The sequence below is a fragment of the Fistularia commersonii genome, chromosome 10 (assembly GCF_037954325.1).
Source record: "Fistularia commersonii isolate RoL2024-O1a breed Wild chromosome 10, RoL_Fcom_v1.0, whole genome shotgun sequence".
NCBI lineage: Eukaryota > Metazoa > Chordata > Actinopteri > Syngnathiformes > Fistulariidae > Fistularia > Fistularia commersonii.
This window is the reverse complement of record NC_141293.1, coordinates 15595298-15612563: the sequence shown is the minus strand read 5'-3', so window position 1 is coordinate 15612563 and position 17266 is coordinate 15595298.

The following is a 17266-nucleotide window of genomic DNA, read 5'->3' as shown; positions in this document are numbered from 1 at the left end:
CACGGCTTTTTTTTTTTTTTCTTCTTCTGAGTAACGAAATGGAGGCTGGCGCCCCGGAGGAAGCGCAAAGGAGGAAGAGAAGAGAATGGATGGGGGGGTTAAAGATTATGCGATGGAGCTAAACAATACCTTGTGACTGCTAACGGTGGGAAAGAGTCCGATTTCAGTGCGGTGCCTCTCAGGCTCGCATGAGTTTGGGTGGATTAAAATATTTTGTCGCCTTTCAGTGAAAAGTCAGAGACGATGATAAGGGAATGCATGAGACATTTCGAGGGATATTCCGAGGAAAACCAGGGCCTACTTTTCATTGTGATATCATAATAGGCGTATTGCAAAACTTGGAGGTACCTAAATCATTAATTCATTTATTATCTATCGTTTGTTTTACTCAGGGTTGCGGGGATGCTGGAACCCATCCCAGTCGTCATTGGGCGAGGGGATCCAGGACCAGTTGGAAAGGAACCAGGAATCTGCTTGCCATGAGGCGGGAGTGATGACCACTGTGCTACCAGGCTACATGTTGGAGACCCATCAAAGATGAAGCCATCTGCGCTCACCAGGAAACGGTATGTTGCGGAGATCGGAGGAAGAGGGAAGACGTATCTTTGCATATTTTATTCAAACTCTATCCATAGAGGCTCCACATGTTTACAGGGTGATTGCTGTCTGCTGGGCATTCGTGATGTTCGCAGGCGCATAGATCCCTCTTAGGCTACACTGAACCTCGGTTGCACGCCACTCCTTGTCTTCCTGCAACGTTGGTAAATCCGTCGGAGATGACAACCGCTTGCACCTGGAATGGAGTCTTGCCAGAATCTTTGCTCAACATGAAATCACCAGGTTCCATGTAATCTAATTCTTAGTCTGCTACCCAAGGAAGGGATGTAGACACCTGCTTCCTGGTATCTGGGAACACAAAGCTAAAGTTAATGCAACAGGAAAGTTTGTCATGGTCACAAAGATTAGTGGAGGACAGGAGTGAGAGAGGAGTTGTCACTCCTACATCGTGTTCGGGGGGATGACGCGAAAAGAATCTCATCAGAAAAGAGATTAGTTTGTGCTCTTTTCCTCATCTTGATGCACATCAGCACCTTGGCGAGGGCCTTTGTCCAGGGATGGCCCGTGTCCTTGCAGCATATAACATTGCTTTTAGAGTACCGTTATTACTGTACCGGCTCATAAGCACAGCAGGGTTTTAGATCTAATGCCCCAATACACGCTTGGTGGTTGGGTGGCTTCATTGACAAAATGTCTGCCATTACCGCCAGATATTCTACTCCGGATACCCCATCTTGGGATAATCTCTCGTAACAACGCCTTCGCGATCGCACTGGCAGTTTGTTGAGACGCCGGGAAAGGTTTCCACCCATTTGGACAACATATCTACCATGACGAGATGATTTGATTTCCCATCTGATGTGCTAAGCTCAATAAAGTCCATCATTGGGTGTTCAAACAATTGCACGGGGTAGAGAGAGGCGGTTGGTGGGTATATTAACAGGCACTGTAGGTGTGTTAAGTGTTTTAAATGGAAGAAGAATTCAAGCTACCTGTCTGCTGAGTGTATCAGGGCTGTTTCAAACCATGGTATAATCATTTGTTCCCTCCCTGCCTTACTCCAGCTCCTCTGGAGGGGAGATAAGACTCATTTTGAGGCAAAACGTCAAGCCTCTGACAAAGAGCTTACATGATCAACTGAACCCACTAAAAAAGGTTGCTTGCTGCCCTTGAACAAATAAAACTACTTGGGGTCAAAGGATGTGATCAGTATTGCAAGCATGTCTTCATTGCCAGTAAGGAAGTGTTTACATAAAGTGAGATTTATGTTACATTTACGGCTTATTGCTTCGATTTTTCTGTTCTTTTGGAAGCTGATCAGCTTCACTTGCTGCACTCGCCTCCCCTCTCATGTCAGAAGTGGTCATTGATACCTCCTCGCCCTCCTCGCCCTCCTCAATCCACTGGGCCAGTGCTGTAGCCCAATGTTTGGTAGCTGATGAATCATTGGTCCTTGCAAAGGGGAAGCCCTTCTCTTCCTTGGTCTCCTGCAATTCTTCAAGCAAATTCATTAGAAACCCCACCAAGACTCCAAAGCACATCTCAACATTGCCAAGTAGGCTTTGTGAAGTCATTTTCCGTTGAGTTTTTTTCCGTTGCCCTGTGTGTACGGTATTGGTATTCTTTACAACAGATGCAATGCTAGTCTGCTGCCGACCGCAAAGGCGAAAGAAGACCATTAAGAACCAACTTTTACAAAGGAGTATCCTGATGCGCAAGGATGGCAGGGAGACATTAAAAAAACAGCCATTGGTTCCTCCATTGGTAAGATTTAACATCACCTGAGCCATGAACCGTACCGTGTACTTCTATCGTGAGACCAAAGTGAATGAACTAAACCAGTGTTTCCCAACCTTTTTTGAGCCACGGCACATATTTTACATTAGAAAAATCACACAGCACACCATCTAGTAAATATGTCAAAAACATTTTTTAATGAATTAGAATGAAACCGTAGTCTCAATTTACTTAGTGTGAAATCTAATATATCTTATATCTGTAGATTTATCAAGTTGCAATGCAAATTTCCCACCGACGTGCAACTTTTCCAGAACACTTTTTTCAATGTCATAAGACATGTCATCAATATGTCTGAAAATGGTATTATTTGAGAGAACTCTGGCTATTTCTTTATCAACGCCAGAGCTGAGCATTTCTTCTACAATGATTTTGCCGGCAGGTAGTATTAATGTTTTGCTGTTTCAGCAACTTTATAGCAAGCTGTCACTGCTTTTTCATTCGTCTTGGTAGTTTTCAACAATGCTGCCTGTTTGTTTACGCGGATACGAGTACTTTTTATTTTAAAAATGAATCACGCAAAGCGTTACTAATCACTCTGATACACAGACGCACAGGTTAATTCACTACCCGTTGCCATCGAATGGGCACGCTGCCCACATAGACATAGGAAGACACATTATTTGCGTTGAATAAATAATTTTCGGACCAATCAGGTGAAAGTGGGCATTTTTCCACGGCACACCTGATGATCTCTCACGGCACACTAATGTGCCGCAAAACTAAACACTGAACTAAACAATGTTCATTTTCACAACTGCATCTGATCTTAGCAAAGTGTGTCAGACCCAAATTCTTCCATCTACAAGTATCTAATCTTGCCCACTGTGGGCGTGAACATCTTGGCAAACTTGCCAACTTTCGAGCGTCAGGGAGATGTGACAGGGTGTCTATCTGCATCAGGCCACAGGCTTTGAACCAAATTCGACCCATAATATGTATCGCTACAGCTGTAAAGTTCTGATGAGGTTTGTCCAGAGAAAACATGGCCGACCCTGATGTTGTCATTGTGGAGGTGGTCCTCCTCTTCTATTGTTGTCATGAGTGTCCCACTTTGAGTCTGACTTGTACTTGAGGATGAGGTTGCTGGAGGTCTGCAGGTGTCGGGGAGAGGACTGCCATTTCCTGTCAGCAAGGAAACAAGTTAATAATTAGAATAATTTATACTTTATTAATCCCTCGTGGGAAATTCCTTCTCTGCATTTAACCCATCATGGATGAACCCATGAGCAGTTGGCTGCTGTTTAGCAGCGCCAGGGAAGCAGTTGGGGGTTCATAGTCTTGCTCAACAACACTTCGACACACTAGGAGGAGCCAGGAATCAAACCAGGAATGTTCAGTTTCAAGATCAATCGCTCGTCCTCCTGCGCCAAACCAACCCCAAACGTTCCCAAAGGTCCCCGAGTTCCAGCAAGCATTTTTGATTTCAATGTCATTTCATTTTCAGTATTTATCCTTCAGTTGTTATGGATTTTCCTTTCATTCAGAAATCCCACTGATGGGGAAACTTGAAGTCCCCAGTCCAATTTGGAGGCATTGACAATCTGCCTTGACCCCACTGTCTGACTGTTCCATCAGCAAGGGGTCCCTCCGGAGGAGGTCCCACGGCCTTACTTCCCACGGTGAAGCACCAGTACAATAGCTTGAGTCACGTTGTGCACATCTGCAAAACTCCCTCTTAAAGTTAAGATGAGGACATCACCACCAATCCCCGTATCTTTCTCTAGGGAAACTTGTTTGTTTCTTGAGGCAGCAGAAGTAAATAGAGTGAGAGTGATAGTTTCAGAAAATCACAGCAGAACAGAAGGATTTCATTATTGGTACTGCTTATCCTGCATTCGGGGTCGCCGGAGGTCTGGAGTCTGTCCCATTGGGCGAGAGGCGGGTATCATCCCAGTTGATCACAGGGTCACACGTAGAGATCTACAACCATTCACTCTCTCATCACATATCTGGGCAATTTAGGGTCTCCAATGGAGACCCTGGGTATTTTTGGCCCATGGGAGGAACCCGGAGAGCCCGGCAGAAACAAAAACATGGGGAAGACGTGCAAACTCCATACAGAAAGGCGCTTCTGTCGGAATTGAACCAGGAACTTCCTGCTGCCAGATCATTTCTACAGTACTTCTACCCGATATCAGGCTGTTGGGTCCCGGCTGAAACGAGCCGGGAACCGAGGCTGGGGGTCCGTCTCGTCTCTCAAGAGATGGAGGTTGAGGTGGAAGGGATGTCCCCCTCTCAGATGGCCGGTCAGTGCTCGTCCCATAGCGTCTGGATCGTCCCCAGGGAGATCCCTGTTCGCCAAGTTTTGTCGCAGGAAACGCTTTGAGAGTGAAATTAACTTCCAGAGGGAGGGCATTGTTTTTCTGACACACGAAAGAAGAGCGTTTTCCACGATAGTGACAAACAGTCATGAGGTCACCGCAAAACCCGTGTTGAAGACACCACAGCTGGCCGAGCTGAGTCACCTCGCTGACATGATGCCCCCACTTTACATCAGACCGCAGATGCGACCACACACACACACACACACACACACACACACATGCAATGTGTGTGAGTTGGCGTGGAAAAGGAAACCCTAATTGACTTTCTTGGGTTCAGGCCCCCTAATGGCGCTCAGACTCAAACCAACGCAGGGGTTGGACTGAAATCCCATTTACGGCCCACCCCCTGCCTCCACCAAAAAACAAGAGAAAAAAAAACATCTGCTCCCGTTTGATGGTCAAAACACAGATATTGATTTGAACGGGCAAATTCAGCAGCAGAAGTAATTCACTAATATAGAGGCAACGAGGTGTGAAAAAGTGTGGCGCCAGCGTAATCTGGTCGGTAAATCTTTAATGCCTTTGTCGTCAGCCGCTGCTCCACCAGCAATCTGCTTCTAAAATGTTTAGCCCCTGGTTTCCTTTTTCGAGTCATAAATAAGGGATGACCGCCCGGGCCGGTTGCCACCAAAAGTGGCGGTGACATTTTGTATTTCTTTTGTTTGTTTGTTTTTATTCTATATCTGAAACAAATCATAGCAACATTGGTTTGACCTGATGAACCACTGTTTATTTGTACCCACTCCTTACCTGTCCCTAATAATGACAATAATAATAATTATAATAATAATAATAATGATAATAATGATAATAATAATAATAATGGTAATAATAATTTTAAAAATTAATTAATAAATGTATTTATTTATTTCTTTTCATCTTAAACTGAAATGTCCTATCGTTTTTTTTTTTTAAATATCCACATACTTACATGGCATGGTAATTAAAACGTATTCAATTTTGTCCTGGTGAATACGTGAATTATTTGGATCCCCAGTGAACTTGACAAGGTCAACTAATTAGATAGACTCCCACCCGTCCAACCAAATATTTTATTTTTCTTTATAACTATTACATCACATAACAATGCACAGTTGTTAATACTGCCTTATTGCCTATTTAATAGGCAACCCATTGCAGGAACAAAAGTGGAAAAAGGTGAAGGTCATTGTCAAATTGTTGTTTTCATATTTGCCACAAGTGCCGCCTTAAAAAATGTTAGTTAAGATAATGACGGACAAAACACAGAAACATAGATTTTTTGGGTGGGTAAATTATACCTTGAAATTACCTGTTTAACTTGTTTTACAGACACTACCGGAAATATCACCTCTATTTTTAAAGAATTAACCCTTGAAAAAAATCTATGCACTACAGAATTGTATCAATCCATTGATAAATACAAAATGAAATACAAAATAGTGATAAAATCTTGCCTGAAATCATAAAAAACAACAACATTTGAACAGGTCTTTTAAAATTCAGCGCCACGGTGACCACCAGATGGAGGCGATTATTGTCTGTCCATTCCATTTTCTCCCTCTTAGTAATGCAGACGTGCTGTTTGTGTCAAATTAAAATGCCACAGTGGGATTTAATTCCCCACCAACCCATCCTTCTTCAGCCCGCCTCTAAATCCATTTCCTGGGTTCCTCCTCCTCGCTCGAAAAAGTTTTCAGCATCTCCATACCTATGGGGGCCACATGGATGCATGGATGGCATGTGTCACGCTCCCTCCGACCCCCTGCTGCCTGCTCTTTGTGGCCGACAACAGCACAAATACCTCATTATAGGCGAGGGGGAGCCAGTTTGGGGGGATACACCGAGACGGGGGGGAAGGATGGGTGGGGTATTTTGATTTTTAAGAACATGCTGAGTGAAGGCTGTTTCCAGTTTTGATGGGTTAAATAAGGCAAAGTTGGAGAAGTAACTGGTATGATTGCTGTCATTGACCTGACACGCTGTGTTCAGGGACAGAGGCGAGACCTGGTCAGGTGGCTTTTTAATGCTAACGTTTTAGCGTGGGCCAATAGCATCGCTTCAGCTTGCCTTGATTGAGGTGCAGAGATGTCGGGGTTCATTTGCACCCCAAATTACTTTTGGGAGGGATGGCCAAACTGGTGGTAACTGTGACACTTTATCAAGATGTTATAAGAGTACATCAAGTCACCTGGCGGCTTATCTCAGAATGTGTTTCCTACTTTTATAATTCTTTTTTTTTTTACTATAATTACTCTTATATAGTCATAGCTTACATTAATTTGAGATACATTATTTCTCAATCAAATTGGAAAATTGTACCAGATTAAAAGTATCATGAATATTGTTTAATATTCATGATACTTTTAATCTGTAATATTGACTAGAAAAATGGTCACATTTATCAAAAAATTGTCACATTACAATTTTTTTTTACATGAAAGTTTCAAAATTTTGTGAAAGTAGAGGTGAAAACATGCAGAATTTGTTTGATAATTGGTAAATCTCTTAGCAATTTGACACATTTTCAAATTCCATCTGAAATTCTTCAATATTTGCAAAGAATGTTGCAAATTCAAATGAAAAGGTCCTACACCTGGTGACAAAAATCTTGAAGTCCTTCATACTTGTTGAAACATTTGACAAACATTTGAGAAAATGTTGTAATCTCAAATAAAATAGATCAAAACTCACATGGAAATGTTAAAAATGTTTGTGTAAAGTTTATCAGAAAATAATGCAAAGACATGGAAATCCACATGAAACTGTTTAAATTTAAAAAAATGAATATAAATCTGAGCAGATATGTGATACGTTGAAAATTCACAAAATAAAACATTGAAATTTGCATGGAAATGTCGCCAAATTCCCATGAAAATGCTACAAATAATCATTAAAAGGACAAATATATGTGGATTTCACCCTGGACTGGCCGCCAGTTGATGAAATGGCCTTTTGTTAAGATATAATTTATAATGCAAATTTTCAAATATGTTGCCACATGAAACATGCAAATGCGCTCGTGTCACATGACCACTCAGGCCTAATTGAATGTTTCCAATAACCAGCGAAATACAATCACCCGCAATTGTAGAAACATTATTAATATTTTAAAATAAAATAGTAAAAAATGTTTTATTTAGTTATTTTCAAAACCTGGCGGGGGAAAGTTGGTGGTAGCGGTGGCAGTGTGAGGACAGACACCGTGTTCAGCAGCTGCGGGTGAGATAAAGTGCTTGTAGCCGGGAGGGAATGTTCAGGGAAAGAGCAGGAGACGTTCAAAAGAGCCGTTTGTTAATTAATTTTTCCACAGAAATGCTGCGTTTACATGTGCCACCAAAAAGTGAGACAGAGAGAGAGGAAGTAAAGGAAAGACACCCAACAAAGAAAGAACGCTAAGACATATTCATAGTTTACAGGGAAAAAAAAATATACAGTGTTAGCATGACATATTTTTAATATTTTTTTGGATCAGCCAATCAGTTTGGTTTGCTTTACATTTTTGAGGCTGGACAACCACAGCTAGCTACGTGATAAAATATTTACTCACACGATGTTATACTGGTACGGCTTTTTGACATTTTTATCAAATTACTTTGGGTAAAAATAACAACAAAGAAGGAAAATATATCAACTCTTGCCAGTAACATGATGAAATACTTATGTCCATAATACCATTGTCCAGTGGCGTGCAGTCAGTAGAGGCAGGGGAGGCCGGGCCTCACCTGTCGTCATGGAAAGAAAGAAAATGGAAAATAAAAAAATACAGTAAATGGTTATATTTTTTCAGTGATTTGTACTATAATGTATATTTTCCACGTTGCTTCGCCATTTTTAGTTTTTTTTTTCAAAATCGTTAAAAAACATTCAAATTTACTGTTCGAATATGAAGAAGAAACGTGCAGTGACGCGGCAACCAGCTGATCCAAGGATGGAGTGCAATGATTCGGCTAACTTTGCTGTCATGCTATGCACTGAGACCATAGTGATGTCTCTGTGGATGTCAATATTAAAAAAAACACTTTTAATATATGAACTAAATTTCCATAGTTTAGCTGATGTGTCTAATGTTTTTCGTCAACAACTGCAACGTGTTTCTCGTAATCCCAATCGACTGGGAAGAGACATTAAGTGAGGCACGCAGTGACGGTGCCTCACGGTAGGGGGCACCGCTGAGCCCAGGGATCCTTCTTACGACTCGGCTATAGAATAATAGAATTCGCAATAGCAAGCTACAGTAAACAGCTAGCAAGTAATGTGCAGCCATCCGACTATTTTTTTGCCGATCTCATCGGGCTGTACGGCTCACAAACGGTGAGGAATGAATGTAAATCTCCTGGTCAGCCTCTCAACTTTTTGGCACAGAAGGATCTCATTCAAACTGTTCCTGAGGTGACAAAGTTGCCCCGGCCAGTGGTCACTATTCCGGCTACGACAGCATCGGTGGAGCAGTCAGTCTCTGCATCGAAAAGACTCAAAACATACAGTCGTAACAGGACCGATCAAGGACGACTGGCTTCACTGGCAGTGATTTCCATTGAGACAGAGAGACGTTTAAAACTTAAGAAAGATAAGGAAGACTTCCACAAGCAAGTTATCAACGCTTCAGGAGCGGCGCATGGACTTCACTTATAAGTAAAGGTAAGCAATAATAACATTTTCTTACATGTGCTTTTTTCTATGCTACAGTTTGTATATGTAAAGACTGCTGATATGATATTTTAAACAAAACACGTCAACTGCTGCCAATAAAATGGTGAATAAGCTACTCTGTAGGGTTCATATGTTTGTAAATCTGACTGTAATGACGTCAGTGCCTCACCAGCCATGAACCTCAGCGCATGTCACTGCCATTGTCCATTTTTCAAAGTTGTCTGTTGATGATATCTAAAGCCACCTAATATTGTTATTACCTTGGGTTAGGGTTAGCCTAACCCTAACCCTAATATATAAGTTAATAGGCAATAATACAGTATCAAGTCAGTCCCTCACTGTAAAAAAGGAAATATCATGGTTTCCAGTCTTTTTGATCAAACACTCCCGTCCTGGAGCGTCCACCTTCTCATTGTGGCGAGGTTTGCGTGTCTTGATGATCCTAAGAGTTCAGTTGTCGGGGACTTTTTCATCCTTGGTAGGGTCACCCAAGGCCCTTGGTAAGGGACCAGACAAAATGCAGTTCAGAGGAACCCCCGCTAAAACCGATAACTTCTTCTTTGTCTTTTCCTTTCGTCTTTTCCCTTCAAGGGGTCGCCACAGCGAATCTAAGACCGAAATCTTTGGACCTTATTTTCCTTCCGGGTCCCCTCTGGAGGCAGGCCGGGGGGCGGGGCTTGATGGCCTGCCCCTGGTTGCTGGGCGTACCCCCATGGACACAGCCAGAAAAAAACATGGGGGCCCCTTCACCCCCTGTAAGAGGTGCTAAGGGGGTCGGGTGCATTGTGTCCTGGCTGGTGGCCGAAGGGAGGGGGGCTCGAGTGGAACACTGCCTTCCTAGAGGGAGAGGGAGCCTGAGCGAGTCAAGTCTGCTGGTCTGCTGCATGAAGTCTAGTGGTTCTGGTTGGGTAAACTCAGGCCGGCCTCAATGCACAGCTTGGGCTCTGCAACTGGTGTCCTTGACAGGGGTTAGATTCCCTTCGGCTCTGGAGCTACCAGGGAGAGGGCCAGAGCAGGTGTCAGCATACTCGTTGCCCCCCAGCTTGGTATATGTATGTTGGTGTTCATCAGAGAGTAACCAACTGATCACCACCTGATTGTGAGTCGCTGCCAATAGTAGGGAAGGGTAAAGCAAAAGGTGTTGTGAAGCTCTGCTGTGAACTGTCAGAATGAGCTTCAACCTCCTCCCCAGAACTTTGATGACATACCGGGGAGGCGGGAAACAGTGGACACGTCTGAGTGGGCAATCTTCTGTGCCTTTTTTGGCCAATACTAGCTGATGCTGTAAGGTGGTGAGCACTTGTGGTGGAGGCAACCCCCACAAACCCATTGGCAGACATCGGAAACAAGGGATGCCGGCAAGAAGAAGAGGGAATCTCATGGGGCCTTTGTGGCCCGTGAGAGACAGCTTACAGGAAGGTATGTCAACATTGTGTCTGACCTCGATACGAGATGTCATGGTTGACCTCCTTAATCCTACATACCTTCCAATGAGGAAGCAGGGTCTGGGGACTGGGAGCTGGGCTCCACTGTCTGTGAGGCTGAAGTTGCCAAGGGGATTTAAACCCAAGAGATCCAACTGGAGTTTCTCAATGTCCTGGATGTTGTGAGGGTATTTTGTTGACATGCAGCATCGAATGCACATTCGGGAAAGTGCCTCAGGTTTGGTAGAACTGGGTGGCGGTCCTTTCATCAACCCTCGTGCGATCTTAACATTGTGTTTACTCCCCGGGTCAAAATGTCCCATAATACAATCTTTGTACCCTAGTGGTGTACAGCCCACAGGGAAACATAAACAAAAAAGAAGTATCACTTTTTCTAATTATGGGGTCTCTTTAGGAAAAGTCATAAAATTTCAAGTTGAAAAAACTAGGTTAAGGTGGTCTTTCCACAGCTAAACATGGTAGTTTGACCCGCAAGACAACACAAGGCTTAAGAAGGGTACCACAGGGTATGCTTCAATGACAAATCGAGCAGCTCTACACCCTCACCAGGGTCCTGCTTTGCAACCAACAATCTAGCAAATACGAGTGCAGAATTCCCATTCAAAATGTTCCTAATGTTCTAAAACCAGGTTAAACTGTGATTCAAGTAAAAAGTGTACAAGTCCACATGAAGTTGCTTAAATGATATGAAAATACTGCATGGCATGTGTTTGAATATGAGTAAGAATTACAAAGAAATCATCACAAATGTGTTGACAAATCTGTTTCAAATGAATGTGAAACGTAATAAGAAAAGTTTACAAATTGATATGATATTGTTTGCAAGTTGATGAAAAAAAAAGGACAGAAAATGAAAGGCTTTGAATTTGCTCCAAAATCCAATCATATCATGTGTAAGATTCACTTTGTTTTCTGGAAGGAGCAAAACGTGGTGGGGGCAGAAAAGAAAAAAAAAATAGCCGATCTGGATCAGTAAGTCCGCCTGTGTGTGTGTGTGTGAGTGACTCAGCTCTTATGATCGCCGCTGACAAGACCAATGATGTCACAGCACGGACACACACGGTCTCTATGTTTGGTGTGTGAGTGTGTGTGTGTCACACTCCTGATACCCATCGCGGTTGCCTATTGTGAGCATGACAGAGTCCGTTCTCATCAGAAAGCTGTCTCGTGCCAGGAATTTGCCTTGACTCACGCACTCTTACACTCACACACACACACACACACACACACTTTAGCAACACATTCAGGGTTAAACACTTGAGGGACAGTAAACAGAGCGAGGGAGCTGTTCATTCTGTCATGGACGACTTCTAGAAAGTCCGTCATCCCCCTGAGATGATTGATTTACGGCGGCAAAGTCAAGATTCACCGGAAAAACGGGATGAATCACACCGGCCGGCTCACAAAAGTGACGTCGCCGCTGTCCCATCGAGGTCGGTCGGGCGATTTCTGCGCCCCCCCCTGCCTCCCCTATCACCCATCCCCTTAGAAATGCTGCCTCATCAAGCAGACTCTCTTAAGGGACCTTGAAAAGAGGCGGGAGTGAGGAAGAGGAGGATGCAATAAAGATATATGGAGGGATCAGAGTGGATGGAGAAGGAGTGCGCACGTGCAAAGACTAAAAGGAACCCCCCCGCCTCCTCAAAAAAAATAAAAAAAATTAGCGGAGTGAAAGATGGCCGCCCCTTTCATCCGTCGTCAAACGCTCCCACCTCGGGCCTCTGATGTCGGGCATGTAAAAGCTACCTTCGCTTTTAATCCACACCCCCGCCCCGTCCCCACCTCTTGCCTAGAATCAGCATTATTCCTCCGGGCGAAATGTTACCCCCCCCTCCCTCCTCCACCTCCCTCCTTCACTTTGGAATTAAAGTTCTCCCCTCCTCTGCTTCTAATCTGATCTCTTCATTATTCTTTCATTACACATCTCCGTTCCTCTTTGTAGTGCCTCCGCATCTCTTTCTCCGGTGCCGAGCTTCAGGCTGACATGTAAAATATTCTCTCTCTGATTTTTGTGTGTATGTGGGAGAGGGAGGGGGTCGCAAATATCACACACGAAAAAAAAAAGGAGGGCTATGAAATATATCTGGATGGTTTACATTTTGCAAGGTGTGACAAATTGCCATGTAGGCCCTTTAACAAGTGCCAAGCGGTTGCAGGATTTCCATTCCTTTACTCCTCAAGTGATGTTTTAGCATATTAGCATGAGCGTTTTGTAAGAGATAATTCAAAGTATTTTCAACGGAATAAAAAGCATGAGGTTGAGGCGTTTGAGCGTTGAGACCCGCATTCGGTGGCTACGCCTTTTTCGGACGTTCCACACGATTTGAATTCACGGGAGACGGCTGGGGGTGAGGGGGGGGGGGGCGAGAGCGGACGAAAGAAAAAAACAAGATGGATTTCACTCGCTTAAGCTGCTGGATAAAGAAGCGAGGGTGCTCATGGTGTCATTCAAAAACCGAAAAAAAAAAAAAAAAAAAACAACCAAAGGAGGCCTTTACCCTGACAACTTAAAAAAATAATGATGCAACTTTCTGCAACTTGACATACTTTCAAAGAACTGGGGACTGGTTAAAAAAAAAAAAAAAAATGAAAAAAATTCATTGACTCTGCTTGTCACGCTTTCGTCTAGTTCCTGCGCTGCCGCTGGTTACTCAATGAGAGTCTTCTACTCTCCCTTCCCCATCCTTCCACCCAAAATTGGAAAAACATGAAAATGAATTTAACAGCAGGGAGGCCACATAGGTGAAGAAACTTGCGCACATAGCAATCGGTGTCATTTAGTAGGCGGTTCATGTAATAGCGGTTTAATGGTGGAAGAAGCACCAGTAACCTATTTTCAAAACGGTCTTATGAAGATTCATTATTAATGCTAGCCAGAGTTTCCGTTTCACGCCCCTCCCCCAACCCCAACTTTGAATTTGTCTGGAAGGCTTAAGGACTGGATGGAGGGATGGTTGCTAAGTGTAGCGGTACATCTTGTATTCAGGTCGCTACAGACCCAATGAGATGTGCCACCTGTGCTACATGAGGAAAATACTCGGATTAAAACAACCAAACAGCCTCGGCCGAAACATCCGAAGAACCTCCACGGCTATTGGCCCATTTAAACGTTTAACTCGTCCATCCCTCGTGAGAACCCCGCCGAGCTTCAAGGCTAACTTGCATAATTTTAAGGCTCGAGTTCCTTGTTCTTTTTTCGTCGTATTTCCGAGAACGCCTAGAACAGTGGGACGCCTGTGACTGTCAAGGACACAGTTACTTGTGAGTTATAATAATGCCATAATGATATAATGTGCTATAATGTAATAACATCGGAGTCAGTATTCTATATTCCCCAGGCAGGTTTTTGCAGTTGACATACTGTGAGCAGTGATTAAAGTTATCTATGATGAATTTTTGGGCATCAGGGGAGATAAGCTCAAATCTGAGTTGAATTTGACATGCTCTGAGGCTGCTTTGGCTCTAGGGTGGATGTATACCAGGAGATAATTTTATATTAATAAAAAATAATAATTGTATAATAATTATAAATGCGAACAACTATATTGAAATGATTATAATATGTTAGATTACAATTATAATAATTATAATTAGATAATAATAATTCAACATAATGCTAATCAACCTGTGTATCAAATGTAACTGTGGTTGTCCTGTGTGTGTGTGTGTGTGTGTGTGTGTGTGTGTGTTGCTCGATCGAGCCATGAGTAAAGCCTGGTTGAACCTATCAAATGTGACATGCGTGTTATAAATCCATTTTAAAACATGCAACATGATTAGCCATTTTTGGACAGAACAGTTATGAGTTAATAGAATTGTCTGGCCTAAATTTCATTCGAGGAATTCCTCTCCTCCCGAGGGGAACCTTAAAATTTTGCATTCTCAGCAGCAGTGAGGGACCCCCAAACCACCATGAAGAAGAGAAAGACGACACGGACAAAGATAATGTTCTGCACGGTGGGAATAATAACCATGGACCATGAAATGGGTTGAAGTGTTTTTTTATTTTCTCTCAGCATTGTCTCGCTACGTGGTAAAACCCTGCCATTCGCTAACCGCTTACAAATTTTTGGCGGAAATCTTTATGTTTCCGACTCGAGCCCTCGTAACCTCTCTCTGACCCCTCAGACCTCTTTGTCGGTCCATTTCTCACTTGTTCTGCCCATTTTGTTGCAAGAAAACAACTGACAAGTGACCAAAATAGTATTAAAAAATTCCACTTTGCAATCCGTAAGTAGCATCTTGTAATGTTTATGAGTTCCATTCGGCACCAAAATCACAGGAACTCCAATGGAACTGTATAAAGGCCCTGTCTCGTGTTGGAGCTAAAATGGTTCTGGGAGCTGAGGTCCTATGAAAATACAGCCTTTTTCCTGAAAAGGTTCTAGGAACTGCAGACATTTCGTGCAATGTGAAAGCGGCTATTGTTAGATCAATTCAATCTTTTTCCGGGAAGAAAACAGTTATTACCGCATCTCCTCTGCCCCGCCTCCGCAGAACAGGTGTGTTATTGTTTTGTCCTGCAAGACCACCAAGTCCAGCAGCTGAGAACATAACCAGCCCAAATCTTCATTCAGTTAATCAGAACAATGCTAGTTGAACTTGACAACGCTCTTTCCTTTCACGGGAACATGCTCGGAGAATGCGCGCCACATTTGCCGCCGTTCATTTTCACGAAAAACCACATCTCACTTCTTGTTTTGCAGTTAGAATTGCAGAAATGATTTCTTGCTTCTTAAAAAAAAAAACAATCGAAATGGGACAATAATAGTGCGGGGATATTCTTTTATTCTCTCACACCAGTAGTCTTTTAATTTGAGAGGAGAAAAAGGTTTGATACGAAATAGCTACACGGTGGTAAATACATAATGGTGGAGCAAAGGTCTTTAAGGAACAGCTAGAGTCCGATCGTCCTGATTATTTGCTTTAACATCGTTTATGGTTGATATACTTGGTGCAAAGCACGCTGGTTCTTGTCATGCAGGACAAGAGGGAAGCCACAAGGGCGGTGTCAGGATAAATAACGTAAACCCTAATAATTCCAAGACTCCCTTGAAAAAGAGGTTTTTAATCTCAATGGGACTTTCCTGGTTAAATAAAGGAGAAATAAATAGGCCTTGACAGTAGAAATTTCCACTAAATTTAGCTATTTTGATCGGCGATTAGCTTCGGTAGTTGTGACTCTTCCATGCCGTCAAACGTTATCGGAGCACAAAAAAAAAACGTTCACACACGGCTTGGTTTTCGTGCAGTTTCACGATGTCAGCGGAGTCACTGGAAGTCATTCTGCTCCTTGACTCTCCGGTGCGGCGGCCTCATCCAACAGATTGATGAATCACCGGCGGCCCTAAATGTTGGCGACATTCAGTCAATGAGGCAAAGAGGATTCGGCGAGTAAGCTGTCGTCATCGGGGCTGACTTTGTGAAACGTGTTTGAGATCGACGTTCAATTGCTTTCGGAGAAGGACGTCCGGGTTACTTTGCTCGGGTTCCTGGACGAACCTTTCCGCCCAGACTCTTTATCCGCTCTCCTCGTCCTTCGTCCCTCCCCATATTCTCCTCTCACAGCTCTATCTTGTTATTTTTTTCTCCTCTTTGCTCCGCAGTGGATCTCCTTCACTCTCCCCTACTGCAGCTCCATTAGGTAATGAACCAATACGGTAAATCACAGCACAGTATGACTAAAGTCCTTACGTAACAAGCGCTCTGCGCTCAGCTAAATCAGCATCAGGCACAGCTATGCGGCATGAAACAGGGCTTATGTAAGTCAGCCGAAACGCTACGCCGAGCTAAGTCCTTCGCCGCGGGAGATAGGACTCGTCGGAGGATCTCGTAACTTGACGGCGAGTAGTCGGAGCGCCATTGAACACTCGCGGATTCTTCCGCCCGGCCCATCTGCGGGGCCCAATGGCGAGCAGGTCGCGGGCGTCCTCCCGTCTCGTGAAAAGCATGAAAACCGTCTGTTTTTCTGAGCGGCTATGTTTGGAATGCCATTATTACAGGTTTATACACCCCTTGCCGAAGCCAAACAGATGTCCACATTGTGAGATGAAATGTCAGCTCGCGACTGAGCCGCCGTATATTGAACGCCGCCGACGTTTTTGTTTGTGCTTTGAAAATGCTTTTTGCACTTGCCTTGGGGGGGAAATCAACCTCTTGGGTCACACAATAGCGTCCAAATGCTCAGCTTGGTATTAGTGCTTTAAGAATAAGCCACTTCCAACCTCCCCACCTTAATAACTTTATAGCTGAACTGTACACTGAAATAGCCCGTTCATACCCGACCCTGCAAATACCCAAACAATTCAGAGAGGATTTTATGTCTAAGAATGAACGGTATGTCTAGCGGTGGCAGACAGCTTAGTCCCCTGACCCCCCTAAAAACCAATTGGCTCCATTTGCCCCAGAAAATTAAATGCGCCATTGTTTTCGGGGTTGATGCAAGTCCGGCGCGGGGACTTTGGAGGACTAACCCGCGGGTGGGGGGAGGGAACAAGGAGCCAAAAG